The sequence below is a fragment of the Bombina bombina genome, chromosome 5 (assembly GCF_027579735.1).
Source record: "Bombina bombina isolate aBomBom1 chromosome 5, aBomBom1.pri, whole genome shotgun sequence".
Classification (NCBI taxonomy): domain Eukaryota; kingdom Metazoa; phylum Chordata; class Amphibia; order Anura; family Bombinatoridae; genus Bombina; species Bombina bombina.
Genome location: NC_069503.1, coordinates 1,041,845,632 through 1,041,862,537, shown reverse-complemented (window position 1 = coordinate 1,041,862,537; position 16,906 = coordinate 1,041,845,632).

Below are 16,906 nucleotides of genomic sequence, written 5' to 3'. Positions count from 1 at the left end.
AAAACTCACTTGTATTCCAACCCAGCAGATCAAAATATAGCATATAGAGAGGCTAGTAACAATGTCATAACAAATCCTTGTTGGATCAATGTACAGCATACAAATAAATTACAGCAATTCCAGATACAAGAGTCTTGTCAAATCAGTATATAGTACTTGAGACACCAGTAATAATCTCACAATGTGTTCTTATCAAGGAGACTTACATATATATCCATGTCGGACTGCTCAGTGAGATGCACAAGCAAGATGTCCATTCACCACTGCCGCTGCTAGTGCCTTAGCAGCTATCCCAAAGCTCTGATTCTTCCCCATATGGGAAACATGGTCGACTGCCATGTAACTTCACTAGGTCCCGGTAGACAACTGCTCTTTTGGGGCTAATGGCATGCCACAACTCTTCACTCCTTGATTGACACTCACACCAACCAATCCGCTGTTAGGCACGTGATTAGAAGGCCGGAATCACCTCTCTCACTGGCTGGCTCTGGTCCGGAGGAATGTTTTACCAATCTGGCTTAACCATTTACCAAGTAAATAAAGGAGCGGCAGTGATGAACATTCAACACATACAAACTTTATTCCAAAATTAAAGGTTCAGAAAGGAGCTTCACAATAAGCAAAATTAAAAGTGGCCAGCAGTAGTATTCTTCATATATATTGATCATATATAGGACTGAGTGGTTATAATTAAACTGTTTAACTATACATTATAATGAATTTATCAGTGTAATAGGTAAAGAGAGAGTGAGACAAGTATGGGAGTAATAAAAGAGTGAAACACAGAAATATGTGTACCGCCTCCAAGTGCATTAGCAATACATCAATACCTTCCACTTAAGCTATACCATATTATATTATTCCCAATAATTAATCAAATCATACTCTGCATTAAGACCAAATGGCACACAAATATGTAACATAAATATCCAATACATCTCTCTCTTGTATTACCACCTTTACTGGGGCAGACCACCTTCTCAATGGCATGCCACCTTAAAGTTGAATCTGATTTATTATGCTATCTCAGTAAATGCTGTACTAATGATGTTTTAGATTTACCAACATTAATAGTAGATAGATGTTTACGTATTCTGGATCTGACATCTCAGGTTGTCAACCCTACACATTGTAATTTACACAAAATACATGTGAGTACATAGATAACATAACAAGATGTATAATCTAAGCATGCCTGGATCCAGGGTCGACTCCAAGGGTGGGCATTGGATGGTCATACGCTTTAAAACTAATAAATAAAATAATTAATTTTTAAGTAATGCTGCATGCTGGGGGTGGAGTTAGCTGCCGAACTGTGAGGCGCATTAGGCATCTGCAAGGAGCTTTATGTCTTAACCTCTTATTTGGAACTGGAAGTTAATTAGAGACTTTTTGGACTTGTCTTTAACCCTATTAATTTTACCTTACTATCGTGAGATACTCATTTTCTTAAACAATAGACCATGATAAGAATATGATTAAATCATATAAATATATGTCTATAAATTGCTACCGGCTTCTATTGATGTGTTAAAAGTGCACTGTGATCTTATACTTATATTTATATGATACAATCATATTCTTATAGGTTCACAGTACATAGGTTGTATTTAGTAGCCTGATATCCGTTACTTATGGCAAAACAGGTATAGCTAAATCTAATCTACAAAATTACCAGTACCTGAAAACCTTGTATCCTCACTGCTATTATAAACAAAGGGGTTAATTGCATTGGGTGGTTTGGGGTGCATGGCTGTTTAGGGGACATGATTGGAGATTTGAAAATGAGTTTAAGGGTTTTGGATCAGAGTAATTAAGGGGTGAATTGTTTTTAAGGAGCTATTGCACTGGGGGTCTCAAGTTTAATGGCTCTGTTTTAGTGCACTGCATAGGATTTAGACTTCATTCTTTTACCTAGTGATTTAGCACATATTCTCCAAATGTTAATAGTGGGGAATAAGCCAGCCAGAAGCTACACTTTCCTGCAGAATATGTAGGTCTGCTCTTATTTTGATTCTCATACATGCTTTGTAAATGCGTGCCCACTCGTGAAAAAAAAAATTCCTCCCATTTCATTCACTCTGGAGCCGACCCTGACTGGATCAGATATTGTTCACCTGTAACCTCTGACTTAAAAGAATTTGTCACCATTACAAAGTCACATGGTTGATATCTCCTACGACCACATCTAAATATACAAAAAGGGAAACCTAAGAAGGATTCTGAATTGGGGGCGCACCTGTAGGTGGTCCGAATAATCAATGTAATGATTGAAAATAAAACACTGTGATTAAAACATACACAATGTAAAATGACAATGTCTCAACCTTGAGTGCAACAACGTGGTACAAGTGAAAAGAATTTGTAAAACCAAAATTTTAAGCAATAAAATATAATAAAATTTAAAATGTACTTGTAAAATTTATAGGGTCCAAAGTCATAGATAGGAATCAAATGTCCCAAAAGCCAAACAGTATTCCACTGGTACGAATGCTCTGGATGATCCACAGGTGATGCTGTAGTCTTTGCTCGTTACTCCCGAATCGGATAGAGGCTGCTCCGTTTGTTTTCCCTGTGCAAGGAATGAACTTAAAAGCTGTTAAGAAAAGAGAAGAGGGCGTCTCATAGTGTAATAGGGTTGAACATAAGTGTCACGTAACACAAGATTGAATGCTCAACAGATATAGTTGCACCGTTCTGTGACCGGTGCTGGGACGCAGGCTAGCCCTTATTACAGCGGCTAGTAAACTGTCAGCTAATCCCTTAGCTGATGACTGGATAGGATATCCGGTTTCTGATGAAAAAATGCAGATATTACCACCAATCACGGAGTGCTGGGCTTTAGGATGGTCTGGATACCATGTACACACAAATGCGATGGTGCGTGTATACAAAAACAACTTCCCAAAATATAAAAAGTAAAACTTTAATGTATTTTCAATGCAATGCTTTTCTCGACCACTCAAGGGTCGTTTCCTCAGGCAAAAGAAAAAAGACAGATAAAAACATGCCTCATTAAATACACAATTGCGGTAAAACAGGAAGTTGTCGGATCAGAGTGGAACCAATAGGCATATACAACGTCATCTTTACAAACATGTTACATTGTATCAATTACTAACCATTTGGAAAGGCTGACCACCTCATGTACAATGCAAAGCGATCCAATTATAACAATCATCTGACTGATATAAACATTTCTTTAAAAAGTCAAAAAAAATTATCGAAATGCAAAAACAAATAAGAATAAATAAAAAATAAAAATATGAATGTATAAATAACTGTCTTGTATTTGTCTCATGTCACATTGTTACTGGTCAATCGTGACTGATAAATATTGTAAATTTTTAGAAGTCACATCTATGTCTAATTTAATCCTACTCCATTATAGTGAGTCGTGAAGATGATTATAATGATAAAATATAAGTGGGTATGCATATATGTGAGTTGTGAATGTAAAATGTATGTCTTGTAAATGTGTATGTATTTGTTCAAGACAAGTCCCTATTATTTGTGCCTTGGTGACAAAAACTAGTTGAAAAATCAACTATATGTTGGATATCTAAACCTCTAAAGAACATATATTAAATATCGGATTTGTCTGGGAGAATTCAAAATTGCAGACGCAAGCTGTCCAAGATCGCACGACTGTCAATCTGATTGATATAGCTCCTAACCTGCCCTGGTATTATATAAAATGGTGATCAATATCTATCTTAATGTTAAATATAGTGTTCACATAAAAGAAGCGTTCATACCTATGAAAGTGTGTATTTCCTAACAGTTTATTTGTCTATAAATCCTGATAGTTAAATGTTAAAATATCTTGTGGTGTGTGAGAAGTCTGAAATCTTTCTTATTCTAATGTGTGTGAATGTGCCCCAATAGTTAATAGCGTTATACCGTATTGTGTTGTATGTTTTGGGGTATAATGTATATTGTGTGTGATATATGATGACAATACACAATCATAATAATTATTATAATGTCCTATGGTGTGTAACTTCACAAATTCTTGCAACAAGTGCTATTCAATGACAATGTGAATCAATCACTAAAAAAGGGAAAAAGATAAGTAAAAGGACTACTAAGTAAAAAAAGATCAATTTAAAGCTGCTAGATCGAGATTGGAATTTAGACCCGAAGGATAAAAGGTCCCTAACTTAAATATCTAAAATGTTTCCATTGGCGCAATCTAGTCAATCTATTATAATCCGTTGATTTGGGAATATAGTCTATGTGCAAAAACCGATATATAGAGCTATTGCTATTGTGTTTAATTAAACAATGGTTTGGAATACTGTGTTTAATTTTGTTTCTATAGCAATTTTGCAATTTCGATAATGTTCCCCCATCTTTTTCTAATTTTTCTAGAGGTGCGACCTACATATTGTAGGCCGCATAAACACTCTATGAGATATACAACAAAGCTTGAGTCACAGTTGAAACAATTGGAAAAAGGAAAACTCTCCCCTGTAATATTTGATGAAAACTCTTATGATCCCGATCTAATATATTTACATGAATTGCACCTATTTTTCCAACATTTGAATACCAAAAATACACATTTGAAAACCAAAAATACCAGATTTGGATTTGGGATTTGATGTTTTAAAATTCACGTTTGACTCTCGTACTAGGAGCCAATTTGTTTCTCAGAGTTGGCACTCTCCTATAAACTATACTTGGTGTATCTTTTACAATATTTTTGAGAACAGGGTCCCTCTGAATAATATACCAATATTTGTTGAGTATTTTTTGTATTTCATTATGGTCACTGTTATATTGTGTGATAAACATGATGTCATTCCCACTATCAATTGTATCTGTATTTTTTTTTCTAGCTTGAAGTATGTTAGATCTCTCCAGATTTTTAGCTTTTGTCAAAGCTTGATCTAATAAGCATGTTGGATAACGCTTGTCTACAAATCTGTGATAAAGAACTAGGCTCTGTTCTAAAAGTGTTTCAATGCTTGTACAATTCTTTCTTATCCTCCTAAATTGACTATAGGGTATGTTTTTGATCCAACTTCTATGATGGTTGCTTTTATATTCTAAAAACTATTGCTATCAACCTCCTTAAAGAAGGTTTTGGATTCAACGCAGTTGTTCATTCCCCAACTGAGAACAAGATCTAACTATTCTATTGAATCATTTTGCATATTGGCTGTAAAACTGATCCCCATAGTGTTCTGATATAAATGAGAAATAAATGTTTGGGCAGATGTGTGATCCCCATCCCAAATAAAAATAAGATCATCAATGTAGCGGCTATAGAAGACCAGGTTCGCCCCAAAGGTGCTTTGGTAGATGTATTTCTCTGCAAAGAAACCCATGAAAATATTTGCAAAGCTGGGGGTGAACCTGGTCCCCTTGGCCGTACCCTTGATTTGTAAATAATACTTGTCCTGATAAATAAAATAGTTGTGTTTTAAAATTAAATTGATACTTTCCAAAATGAACAGTCTTTGTAGATCTGGGAAAAAGATATCTTGTTCTAAAAAATGAGAAATCGCTGATATGCCTAATTCATGAGTAATATTGGAATATAGAGAACTAACATCGCACGTGATCCATAATAGTTCTTTATCAGGAATCTTAATGTGGTTAATCGATTGTAATAGGTGAATACTGTCTCTAATGTAAGAAGGGAGAGTAATGACGAATGTTTGCAAAAACTGGTCTATATAATAAATTGTAAGTTAAATTTCCAATACCCGCAATGATAGGGCGACCTGGTGGATTCCGTATATCTTTATGAATCTTTGGCAAATGATAATGTGCTACAGTAGGGTTAGAGATTTTTAGTGATTGATTCATATTATCATTGAATAGCACTTGTTGCAAGAATTTGTGAAGTTACACACCATAGGACATTATAATAAACAAATCTCTTATTATATGATTGTGTATTGTCATCATATAGCACACACAATATACATTATACCCCAAAACATACAACACAAGACAGTATAACACTATTAACTATTGGGACACATTCACATGCATTAGAATAAGAAAGATTTCAGACTTCTTACACACCACAAGATATTTTAACACTAAACAGTCAGGATTTATAGACAAATAAACTGTTAGGAAATACTAACTTTCATAGGTATGAACACTTCTTTTATGTGCACACCATATTTAACATTAAGATAGATAGTGATCACCGTTTTATATGATATCAGGGCAGGTTAGGAGCTATATCAATCCGTTAGCCTTTATTAATCCAGATTGACAGCCAAGCAATCTTGGACAGCTTGCATCTGCAATTTTTAATCCCCCCAGACAAATCCGATATTTAATATATGTTCTTTAGAGATTTAGATATCCAACATATAGTTGATTTTTCAACTAGTTTTTGTCACCAAGGCACAACAAATAGGGACTTGTCTCGAACAAATATATACACATTTACAAGACATACATTTTACATTCACAACTCACATATATGCATACCCACTTATATTTTATCATTATCATCATCTTCATGACTCCCTCTAATAGGTAGGATTAAATTAGACATAGATGTAACTTCTAAAAATTTACAATATTTATCAGTCACGATTGACCAATAACAATGTGACATGAGACAAATACAAGACAGTTATTTATACATTCATATTTTAATTTTTTATTTATTCTTATTTGTTTTTGCATTTAGATCAATTTTTTTGACTTTTTAGAAGAAATGTTTATATAAGTCAGATGATTAAAATAATTGGATCGCTTTGCATTGTACATGAGGTGGTCAGCCTTTCCAAATGGTTAGTAATTGATACAATGTAACACGTTTGTAAAGATGACGTTGTATATGCCTATTGGTTCCACTCTGATCCGACAACTTCCTGTTTTACCGCAATTGTGTATTTAATGAGGCTAATGAAGCATGTTTTTATCTGTCTTTTTTCTTTTGCCTGAGGGAATGACCCTTGAGTGGTCGAGAAACGTGTTGCATTGAAAATACATTAAAGTTTTACTTTTTATATTTTGGGAAGTTGTTTTTGTATACACGGACCATCGCATTTGTGTGGACATTGTATCCAGACCATCCTAAAGCCTATCACTTTGTGATTGGTGATAATATCTGCATTTTTTCATCAGAAACCACCTATCCTATCCAGTCATTAGCTAAGGGATTAGCTGACAGTTTACTAGCCGATGTAATAAGGGCTAGCCTGCGTCCCAGCACCGGTAACAGAACAGTGCAACTATATCTGGTGAGCATTCAATCTTGTGTTACGTGACACTTATGTTCAAACCCTATTACACTATGAGGTGTCCTCTTCTCTTTACTTAACACATCTAAATATGCCTTTATAGTTCAACCAGGAACCTAACTCTTGTCTTGGAGCAGGCAGTTGTGATGGAGAGAGGAGATTTTCCAATGTTCTAGATTTGCTATAGGAACATCTCAGTCCCTTGCTCACACAGTCCACTAATCTATCGTCAGCAGCCAGGACATGAAAATGCTTCTTAATAATTTTATAAATTGCAGGATATTGCACGCTGTAACCAGTTACAAATGTAACTCCCTGATGGTCTTCTTTTCTACCTTTGTTCTTCTCATTTTCTAACAAAGCTCATCTTTCAAAAGTTCTAGTCTCTCTCTCAGCCATATTTATCTCTTTATGGGGATAACCTTGCTGTATTAGTCTATCCTTTAATGCCTTTGCCTGTTTATCATAGGTCTCAGGGTTAGTACAATTTATTTTCAACTTCACATATTGTCCGTTTGCCACTGCATATGGTACATGGTGAGGATGGCAGCTTTTGGCATGCAGGAGGAAGCGTGGCAGTGAAACACGTCAGGGGACCGCCTTCTGAGAGTGTTGTCTCTCCCATTTTAACATGCTTACTCTAACTGCAATTAGAATACTTACATATATCAAATATTACTCAGCACAAAAAACTAGCCAAAGAGATTTTTATACGAAATCTAATTAAAGTTTTTATTTAGATACAAAAAAGTAGAAAAAAGAGGAGTTTTTAGAAATAAATATTTTTCTACTGTTTTGTATCTAAAAAACTTTAAATAGATTTTGTATAAAAATCTCTTTGGCTAGTTTTTTATGCTGAGTAATATTTGGCTGCTGACGATAGATTAGTGGACTGTGTGAGCAAGGGACTGAGAAGTTCCTATAGCAAATCTAGAACATTGGGAAATCTCCTCTCTCCATCACAACTGCCTGCTCCAAGACAAGAGTTAGGTTCCTGGTTGAACTATAAAGGCATATTTAGATGTGGTAAGAAAAGAGAAGAGGGCGCCTCATAGTGTAAGAGGGTTGATCATAAGTATCACGTAACACAAGAGTAGAAAAAATATTTTTTTCTAAAAACTCCTTTTTTCTACTTTTTTGTATCTAAATAAAAACTTTAATTAGATTTCGAATAAAAAATCTCTTTGGCTAGTTTTTTTGTGCTGAGTAAATTTTGAAATATTTATGAAAATATTTGTGGCAATACTATACTCGTGAACTGTATTGCTCTTTGGTATGAATATTTGATACAACTCATTGCAATATTTCTCTGTAATTACAATATTATCAAAGTGGTGTCGTTATTTGTTAATTTATATTAGAATACTTACATGTGTGGCTGAATTATGTTTTTGTTAATTGTGGACACATTTGCGATCGCTGACTCTGGCTATAAAACAAGGGCTATCAATATCCAAAACTAGCACAGGGCAAGATAACTGTAAATACAACTTCCGCTATAGAAGGAGTTTAGGGATTCTGTATGTTTCCACGGATGTTTGAATGATATATTCAACAGATTGGATCGGTATATCAACATCACCTTAGCATCTGATCTTAACTATAGTCCTAACCACTACACTTTCTATACAGTATTTAGCAAGTGTGTTATTTACAATGATCCATCTCACAGTATTTAATATTTCCCACTCAGTAATTACTTTGCAGCAGAGTTTAAGGCCCCAATTTATCAAGGTCTGTCGGACCTGATCCGACAGTGTGGATCAGGTCCGACAGACCTCGCTGAATACAGCGAGCAATATGCTTGCCGTATTCAGCATTGCACCAGCAGCTCACAAGAGCTGCTGGTGCAATGCCGCCCCCTGCAGACCCAGCAGGGGGGTGTCAATCAACCCGATTGAACTCGATCGGGTTGATTTCCGGAGATGTGTGTCCATCTGCTCAGAGCAGGCGGACAGGTTATGGAGCAGCGGTCTTTGTGACCGCTGCTTCATAACTGCTGTTTCTGGCGAGCCTGCAGGGTCACCAGAAACACGGGGCATCAAGCTTGATAAATATGCCCCTAAGTGTTTTTAAATACCAGTGTGTCGTTATTCTCTTTAATAAAGTGAGATTTTGAATAGCAATATTCAATTCACCCTGTTTTAACTCAATCTATACTATGTAACTACTGTATTTTCTATTTTCATGAAGGGTTAGGACCCTTTTTTGTTGCCTCCTTTTGCAACTCATGAACAAGTGAGTCTCCTCAGTGCAATTACCCCTCTATAACTGCACAAAGTGACTACAAATAATTATTGCACGTATAGTATTAAGAAACAATTGTTTCTACCTTATTAACCCTTACATATAAATTTCACATTGCATATCTCCCTGAATGAAAACACGTGATCTATCCCCATACGTTCACAAGAGGTAACAACCGTTCCTCATCAAAAGAGTTATGAGTAAGGCACTGTGTTTCAACTCTGGGAGAAAAATACTAACGTAATGCGATGTTACATATAAATTTGTTTATATCAAGCAGCATACAGAAAAAGATCAAATTCAGAGGTAGGGGCATAGCCTAATCCTAAACTCAGGACACATCAGTGAGCGGATATTGTGATTAATTAATGACATTGTGTTTCTTGTGCTTTGACTGATGTCTGTTCCCCCTCAGATAGTATCTGTCCTGATTGTTTGATTATATATAGGTATATATACAGTATATACATTATTATGTATTGGTATAGATATATACATGATTATATATAGATATATACATTATTATATATAGGTATAGATGTATACACGATTATATATCAGTATAGATATATACAGATAAAATAATTAGAACATTCTGCTATGTGAAGAACATTGGAATGTAAAATATATACAGTAAGTACACGCTATAACACATATATATTAATACATATGTATACACATATAAACATATAAATGTATATATATATATATATATATATATATATATATATATATACACACACATACATATAAAATCCAGTATAAAAATCCAATATAAAATCTTTTAAAAACTTACTTAGAAGTTCCCAATTTAGCACTGTTGATGAGGTTAGGCTGGGACACCCACTGAAATGGGCTGGGGAAACAGGAAGAGCAGAGGCTCCCCCTCATTTACATATGAAAAGACCCATTACACAATCAGCAGTCTGTAGACATCAGTATACATCTAAAACTTTGGGGCTTAGTTTGGAGTCTGAAAATCAGCACAATGCTACTAAAAAAATAAGCAAAACTTTACATTGTTACAAAAACACTCCCATATGGGCTATATTAATTAATCATTTATAAAAAAAAAAAATTAAAGTGAAATAAAAACATAATTTATGTAAGAATTTACCTGATAAATTCATTTCTTTCATATTGGCAAGAGTCCATGAGCAAGTGACGTATGGGATATACAATCCTACCAGGAGGGGCAAATTTTCCCAAACCTCAAAATGCCTATAAATACAACCCTCACCACACCCACAATTCAGTTTAACGAATAGCCAAGTAGTGGGGTGATAAAGAAAGGAATAAAAAGCATCAACAAAGAAATTTGGAAATAATTGTGCTTTATACAAAAAATCATAACCACCATAAAAAGGGTGGGCCTCATGTACTCTTGCGAATATGAAAGAAATTAATTTATCAGGTAAATTCTTACATAAATTATTTTTTCTTTCATGTAATTGGCAAGAGTCCATGAGCTAGTGACGTAGCTAGGGAGGGATGAAAATAAACAACAGCCATTTTCCGCTGAAAAAATAATCCACAACCCAAAATATAAGTTATTCTCATAATGAAAAGAAAAACTTAAAACATCAGCAGAAGAATCAAACTGAAACAGCTGCCTGAAGAACTTTTCTACCAAAAACTGCTTCTGAAGAAGCAAATACATCAAAACGGTAGAATTTAGTAAATGTATGCAAAGAGGACCAAGTTGCCGCTTTGCAAATCTGATCAACTGAAGCTTCATTCTTAAAAGCCCACGAAGTAGAGACTTATCTAGTAGAATGAGCTGTAATTCTCTGAGGAGGGGCCTGACCCGACTCCAAATAAGCTTGATGAATTAAAAGCTTTAACCAAGAAGCCAAGGAAATAGCAGAGGCCTTCTGACCTTTCCTAGGACCAGAAAATATAACAAATAGACTAGAAGTCTTCCTGAAATCTTTAGTAGCTTTAACATAATATTTCAAAGCTCTCACCACATCCAAAGAATGTAAGGATCTTTCCAAACAATTCTTAGGATTAGGACACAAGGAAGGGACAACAATTTCTCTACTAATGTTGTTAGAATTCACAACCTTAGGTAAAAATTCAAATGAAGTCCACAAAACCGCCTTATCCTGATGAAAAATCAGAAAAGGAGATTCACAAGAAAGAGCAGATAGCTCAAAAACTCTTCTAGCAGAAGAGATGGCAAAAAAGGAACAACACTTTCCAAGAAAGTAGTTTAATGTCCAAAGAGTGCATAGGCTCAAATGGAGGAGCCTGCAACGCCTTCAAAACCAAATTAATACTCCAAGGAGGAGAAATTGATTTAATGACAGGCTTAATGCGAACTAAGCCTGAACAAAACAGTGAATGTCAGGAAGATTAGCAATGTTTCTGTGAAATAAAACAGAAAGGGCACAGATTTGTCCCTTCAAGGAACTTGCAGACAAACCCCTATCCAAACCATCCTGAAGAAACTGTAAAATTCTAGGAATTCTAAAAGAATGCCAAGAGAATTTATGAGAAGAACACGATAAAATGTAAGCTTTCCAAACTCGATAATAAATCTTTCTAGAAACAGATTTATGAGCTTGTAACATAGTATTAATCACTGAGTCAGAGAAACCTCTATGACTTAGCATTAAGCGTTCAATTTCCATACCTTCAAATTTAATGATTTGAGATCCTGATGGAAAAATGGACCTTGAGACAGTAGGTCCGGCCCTAACGGAAGTGGTCAAGTTTGGCAACTGGACATCCGTACAAAATCCACATACCAAAACCTGTGGGGCCATGCTGGAGCTACCAGCAACACAAATGATTGTTCCATGATGATTTTGGAGATCACTCTTGGAAGAAGAACTAGATGCGGGAAAATATAAGCAGGTTGCTAACACCAAGGAAGTGTCAGTGCATCCACTGCTTCCGCCTGAAAATCTCTGGACCTGGACAGGTATCTGGGAAGTTTCTTGTTTAGATGAGAGGCCTTCAGATCTATCTCTGGAAGACCCCACATCTGAACAATCTGAGAAAACACATCTGGGTGGAGGGACCACTCCCCCGGATGTAAAGTCTGATGGCTGAGATAATCCGCCTCCCAATTGTCTACACCTGGGATATGAACCACAGAAATTAGACAGGAGCTGGATTCCACCCACGCAAGTATCCAAGATACTTCTTTCATAGCTTGGGGACTGCGAGTCCCGCCCTGATGATTGACATATGCCATTGTTGTGATATTGCCTGTGTGAAAACAGATGAACGGTTCTCTCTTCAACAGAGGCCAAAACTGAAGAGCTCTGAGAATTGCACGGAGTTCTAAAATATTGATTGGTAATCTCGCCTCTTGAGATTTCCAAACCCCTTGTGCTGTCAGAGATCCCCAGACAGCTCCCCAACCTGAAAGACTCGCATCTGTTGTGATCACAGTCCAGTTTGGCCGAACAAAAGAGGCCCCTTGAACTAAACGCTGGTGATTTAACCACCACGTCAGAGAGTGTCAAACATTGGGATTTAAGGATATTAATTGTGATATCTTTGTATAATCCCGGCACCATTGATTCAGCATACAAAGCTGGAGAGGTCGCATGTGAAAACGAGCAAAGGGAATCGCGTCCAATGCTGCAGTCATGAGACCTAAAACTTTCATGCACATAGCCACTGACGGGAATGAATGAGACTGAAGGTGCCAACAGGCTGCAACCAATTTTAAACGTCTCTTGTCTGGTAGAGTCAGAGTCATGGACACTGAATCTATCTGGAAACCTAAAAAGGTAACCCTTGTCTGAGGAATCAATGAACTTTTTGGTAAATTGATCCTCCAACCATGTTTTCAAAGAAACAACACTAATTGATTTGTGTGAGATTCTGCAGAACGTAAAGACTGAGCTAGTACCAAGATATTGTCCAAATAAGGAAACACCACAATACCCTGCTCTCTGATTACAGAGAGTAGGGCACCGAGAACCTTTGAAAAGATTCTTGGAGCTGTTGCTAGGCCAAATGGAAGAGCAACAAATTGTAATGCTTGTCTAGAAAAGAGAATTTCAGGAACTGATAATGTTCTGGATTAATCAGATTATGAAGGTATGCATCCTGCAAGTCTATTGTGGACATATAATGTCCTTGCTGAACAAAAGGCAGAATAGTCCTTATTGTCACCATCTTGAAAGTTGGTACTCTTACATAACGATTCAAAATTTTCAGATCCAGAACTGATCTGAATGATTTTTCTTTCTTTGGGACAATGAATAGATTTGAATAAAACCCCAGACCTTGCTCCTGAAAAGGAACTGGCATGATTACCCCTGAAACCTCCAGGTCTGAAACACACTTTAGGAAAGCCTGAGCTTTTACTGGATTTACTGGGATCTTCTCATGGGAGGTCTTACTCTGAATCCTATTCGGTACCCCTGAGAGACAATGCTCTGAATCCATTGATTTTTGACAGAATTTATCCAAACATCCTTGAAAAACCTTAATCTGCCCCCCACCAGCTGTGCTGGAATGAGGGCCGCACCGTCATGCGGACTTAGGGGCTGACTTTGGTTTCTTAAAAGGCTTGGATTTATTCCAATTTGAGGAAGGCTTCCAATTGGAAACAGATTCCTTGGGGAAGGATTAGGTTTTTGTTCCTTATTTTGACGAAGGGAACGAAAACTATTAGAAGCCTTAGATTTACCCTTAGGTTTTTTATTCTGAGGCAAAAAACTCCCTTTCCCCCAGTAACAGTTGAAATAATAGAATCCCACTGAGAACCAAATAAATTATTACCTTGGAAAGAAAGAGATAGTAATCTAGACTTAGATGTCATATCAGCATTTCAAGATTTAAGCCACAAAGCTCTTCTAGCTAAAATAGCTAAAGACATAGCTCTAACATCAATTTTGATAATATCAAAAATAGCATCACAAATAAAATGATTAGCATGTTGCAGTAAGCGAACAATGCTAGATAAGTCAGAATCCAATTTTTGTTGTGCTAAATTCTCCAACCAAAAAGTTGAAGCAGCTGCAACATCAGCCAAGGAAATTGCAGGCCTAAGAAGATGACCTGAATATAAATAGGCTTTCCTTAGATAAGATTCAAGTTTCCTATCTAAAGGATCCTTAAAAGAAGTACTATCTTCCATAGGAATAGTGGTACGTTTAGCAAGAGTAGAAATAGCCCCATCAACTTTGGGATCTATTCCCAAAATTCTATTGAAATAGCTGGTAAAGGATACAATTTTTTAAACCTTGAAGAAGGTTTAAAAGGAGTACCTGGTTTATTCCATTCCTTAAAAATCATATCAGAAATAGCATCAGGAATAGCAAAAACCTCTGGAGTAACCATAGGAGGTTTACGTTTACTAGTTTTAATATCGAGGACTAACTTACTCAATATCCAAAGTAATTAACACTTCTTTTAAAAAAGAACGAATATACTCTATTTTAAATAAATTAGTAGATTTGTCAGTGTCAATATCTGAGGAAGGATCTTCTGAATCAGATAGATCCTCATCAGAGGAGGATAATTCATTATGTTGTCTGTCATTTGAAATTTCATCAACTTTATGAGAAGTTTTAAAAGACCTTTTACGTTTATTAGAAGGCGGAAATGCAGACAAAACCTTCTGAATAGAATCAGTAACACATTCTTTAAAATTCATAGGTATATCATGTACATTAGAAGTTGAAGGAACTGCAACTGGCAATGTACTATTACTGATGGACACATTGTCTGCATGTAAAAGTTTTTCATGCCAACTAATACAAATAACATTTGGAGATCTGGGGCATGATCCGATATATGGCGCAGGTTTCGGCGCAAGCGTGGAAACCTGCGCCGCCCGTAGTTTCACCTTGCACTTCGAGCTATCACATATACAGCACCGACAGTGGCTAAAGTGCCGTAAGTCGGACAAACTAGCTATGTCCAGAAATAAGCGTAAGTACAAATTTCTGGAGTCGCCAGTGACTTACGGCACTTTAGAAATTTCCGCCGCCTACAAAAACAAACTAAAATATTAAATCTCCCGTTACTGTCTAACACTCTTCCCAAAAATAGCCCGACATGTATAACCCTCTATCCGGAATCCCCCCTCTCACTCCTAACAATAAATGTATTAACCCCTAAACCGCCGCTCCCAGACCCCGCCGCCACCTATATTATATGTATTACCCACCTACACCGCCACCACCTATATTAAATGTACTACTTCCCAATCTGATCCCCCTACACCGCCGCCAGCTATATTAAATTTATTAACCCCTAATCTGATCCCCCTACACCGCCGCCACCTATATTAACTATATTAACCCCTAATCTGAGCCCCCTACACCGCCGCCACCTATATTAACCCCTTAATGACCGGACCATTTTTCAATTTTCTTACCCTTAATGACAATGGCTATTTTTACATTTCTGCAGTGTTTGTGTTTAGCTGTAATTTTCCTCTTACTCGTTTACTTTAACCACACATATTATATACCGTTTTTCTCGCCATTAAATGGACTTTCTAAAGACACCATTATTTTCATCATATCTTATAATTTACTATAAGAAAAATATAAAATATGAGGAAAAAATTGAAAAAAACACACTTTTTCTAACTTTGACCCCCAAAATCTGTTACACATCTACAACCACCAAAAAACACCCATTCTAAATAGTTTCTAAATTTTGTCCCGAGTTTAGAAATACCCAATGTTTACATGTTCTTTGCTTTTTTTGCAAGTTATAGGGCAATAAGTACAAGTAGCACTTTGCTATTTCCAAAACACTTTTTTTCAAAATTAGCGCTAGTTACATTGGGACACTGATATCTTTCAGTAATCCCTGAATATCCCTTGACATGTATATATTTATATTTAGAAGACATTCCAAAGCATTGATCTAGGCCCATTTTGGTATATTTCATGCCACCATTTCACCGCCAAATGCGATCAAATAAAAAAATTGTTGACTTTTTCACAATTTTTTTCACAAACTTTAGGTTTCTCGCTGAATTTATTTACAAACAACTTGTGCAATTATGGCATAAATGGTTGTAAATACTTCTCTGGGATCCCCTTTGTTCAGAAACAGCAGACCTATATGGCTTTGGCGTTGCTTTTTGGTAATTAGAAGGCCGCTAAATGCCGCTGCACACCACACGTGTATTATGCCCAGCAGTGAAGTGGTTAATTAGGGAGCTTGTAGGGAGCTTTTAGGTTTAATTTTAGCTTTAGTGTAGTGTAGTAGACAACCCAAATTATTGATCTAGGCCCATTTTGGTATATTTCATGCCACCATTTCACCGCCAAATACGATCAAATAAAAAAAAACTTAAATTTTTCACAATTTTAGGTTTCTCACTGAAATTATTTACAAACAGCTTGTGCAATTATGGCACAAATGGTTGTAAATGCTTGTCTGGGATCCCCTTTGTTCAGAAATAGCAGACATATATGGCTTTGGTGTTGCTTTTTGGTAATAAT